Raw genomic sequence first — 2,908 nt, 5'->3', positions numbered from 1 at the left:
CTCTCTCTCTTTCTTTCTTTCTTTCTTTCTTTCTTTCTTTCTTTTTTAAAAGGAGTTTGCACATTTTTTTCTCTTAGCAAATGATAAGTTATTTACAACCAGTTGGTTTTTTTTTTCTAAAAAATGAGAACTACCACAAACTATTTTTAAGTACATGAACACATAGAAACACCAAAGTTCTGATGAATTATAAAGCATAGGGACCATAGCAATAGAAAAACAAGCCAATGAGCTAATTTCAAATAAAGATGGGGAAAAATATGACTGTAATTTCTTTCTTCCTCCTTTCCACCTTTGTTTGAACAGAAGGAAAATGATACTATTGTTTAGAATATATTATATAGCATATAATGAAACATCACACTTCCAACAGAGTCATGCAGACATATGTCTGAAAACATCATCTTTCAGCACATATTAAAAAATGCTGACCCAGCGAAGGGTGATTTCCTGGCCTTTATTTTCCACAAAGAGGCCTCTTTAGTGAACCATATTCAGAAACCATGTGTTTCAGTGTCTCTGTTATGTGTGGACCCTCGATCACAACATTATCATCAAGGGTTCCTGCTTGCCGGTTACTGTTGATGGAACTTCATACATCTGCGTTCACTAACCTTAGCAAGCATTAGATTTACATATATGGGTATTTGTCTATAGATACACTTAAAGTGCCTTTAGTAGTAACCGTAGTTATTGTCTTATTTCACTTTGGGTTTCTCTTTCATTTGTCAACTGTCTCAATACAGATTCAAGAATTGACTTCACCTCTCCAACCCAGAGAGTAGAATGCAGCAGCATACCCACCCAAACAGTTCAGCCCCGTTTCATACCCACTGAGAAAGGCAGGGTGGTTTCAGTGGACTTATGCAGCTTCCCCAGCACCTCTGGGCTTTCTCTTTCTCAGCTACAAGTTCTGCTCTGGACTTCAATATTTATCTGGAGTTTATAAGTACCTTTACTTCCTTGCTTCAAATAAGCCCATCCCGTCTTTCTATAGTTCCAAAGTCCTTTCATTGCTCACTATTACCCCATTTGTAAATTTGAGTATGTTGTTGTTCTTTGTATTTTATGCTGGGAAATGTGTTCTGACTCACTTATGCTGAGAAGTGTGTGCTTCCAGACACTTCCTGTTCCTTTCTCCAGCCCCTTTGCTGTCTGACCCTCACCAAAGCAGTGCCACACCACATTCTACTGCTTTTTAAATCAAACAAGTACAACTGTAAAACACAGACAATGAAGAACAGAAAGAAGAGGAGCGAAAGTGCCTGTGCTCTGGATACCTGGACACTGCTGTTGAGAATAGTTCTTCAGGATTTGCAAACTTTTGTATGTCAGGATTCATTTTACATACAGATGTATATGGTTTTGTAAAAATTCACCAAACTAAGGTCAGATTGTGTAGATTTTCTATACTACACCTTTTTAACTTGCCATTTCATTAACACCTTTGCACGTCAATCAGCCCTTATAATTCTCAATACTGGCATGTTATAATTTTGGAGGCATTCTAACTATTCGTGTTCAGTTGTGTCTCAGAGGTGCAAACAGATCAGATAATATCAGCGATCCAGTGTGTATTCTTGCCTCCAAAAGCCCCACAGCTGTCAAGTTTCACATGTGGTGAGATCCATTGAGTGTTTGTTGAATGAGAAAGTGGGGTCAGTGTCAATTCTTTTCACACACACACACACACACACACACACACACGCGCGCGCACACACACGCACACGTATGTATGCTTATGTATGCATGCACACATACACCACCACCACCACATGCATGATTAGGAAAGAATGGTTTTTGAAAATAATGTTTTTATTTATTCTTTGAGAATTTTATACAATATATGCTCATTTAATATATATAGAAAAGAATATTTTATTCTTTTTCCTTTCCCAACTCCTCCCAGACCTCCATCACCTCCCCAACTACCCGACTTCATGTTCTTTTTCTCTCTAAAAGTGGACAACCAACCAACCAACTACTCCAAGCCTGGTCAACTACTCCTGAGCATTGGGCCTGCCCTGGAGGTTGATGCACCCAGGGCCACACTGTTGAGGAAAACATATTTCCCTTTTCCTAGCAGCATCAATTCATGATTAGCTTCCTGGCTAAGAGTAGGATTTTTTTTTAAATTTTAATTTATCTTTGTGCATTAATGGTGGTTTCCTTTCTCTTGTGGATTTGTTTGTATTTTTCTAAAGGAGACAACATGATGCTGGAATGATTGTGATGTTATGGACCTTAGAACGAGACAGTTTTTGTCAATGGTCCTGCTCAAAGGATGGGAATCATTAAAGGAACAAGAGATGGGAATTGTTTTAGCAGGAGAGAGGACTCAGGGTTGCTGTCTGAGAAGGAACCCTGTGGTTAGCCTGATTCATGTCTGCTGGGTAGTAAGGAAGTGACGTGGGCAATGACCAGTGTTCTCTAAGTCTCGTGTGTCCCCTCTGCTGGCCTCGCAGACTTACCTGCAGGCAGAGAGTCTCTTCGTAAGGTGGCGGCCAAGTCTTTAGGTCAATCAGGGTCCTAGGAAATGTTTTCTCCTACATTAAAGTAGTATCATTAACTAGCTTGGAAAAGTTACACGGGTGACAGTGTCCTGTCGCTATTCTTAGCACGTGTGAATGCTGCCACATGGCTAATGTTACTAGGAGCAGACAGGACTTACTGGGAGACTAGTACAGATTTACTTTCGAGAAGTGAGTCACAGGAAGTTAACTTTCTCAGGGGACTACAGTTAGTAAGTGCTGAAGAATAAGGTCTCAGGCGCACTTCCTCTACATATGTGGTGAGTACTTTCTTTCCTTACATGGGCTGCTTTCTCACTGGAGTAATTTCTGTGGAAAAATAAGAACCTAGCCTGTAAGCATGCACATGCTTTTGGTATTTTGACACATACCCATAG

General features: G+C 39.9%; 1 protein-coding gene across 1 annotated transcript in view; it reads right to left on the bottom strand.

The window, feature by feature from the left end:
* The window catches only part of Ms4a12 (membrane spanning 4-domains A12), an 18,529-nt gene extending 15,873 nt beyond the window's left edge, over positions 1 to 2,656 (bottom strand). Inside the window, exon 1 of the mRNA XM_028777495.1 lies at positions 2,472 to 2,656. The gene's annotated coding sequence lies outside the window, so the exon portion shown is untranslated. The remainder of the gene's footprint in view (positions 1 to 2,471) is intronic.
* Between the last annotated feature and the right edge of the window lie 252 nt (positions 2,657 to 2,908).

The sequence above is a fragment of the Grammomys surdaster genome, unplaced genomic scaffold (assembly GCF_004785775.1).
Source record: "Grammomys surdaster isolate TR1022 unplaced genomic scaffold, NIH_TR_1.0 310, whole genome shotgun sequence".
In the NCBI taxonomy this organism is placed as follows: domain Eukaryota; kingdom Metazoa; phylum Chordata; class Mammalia; order Rodentia; family Muridae; genus Grammomys; species Grammomys surdaster.
Note: the sequence above shows the minus strand (reverse complement) of the source record. Positions and strands in the feature narration are given on the sequence as shown.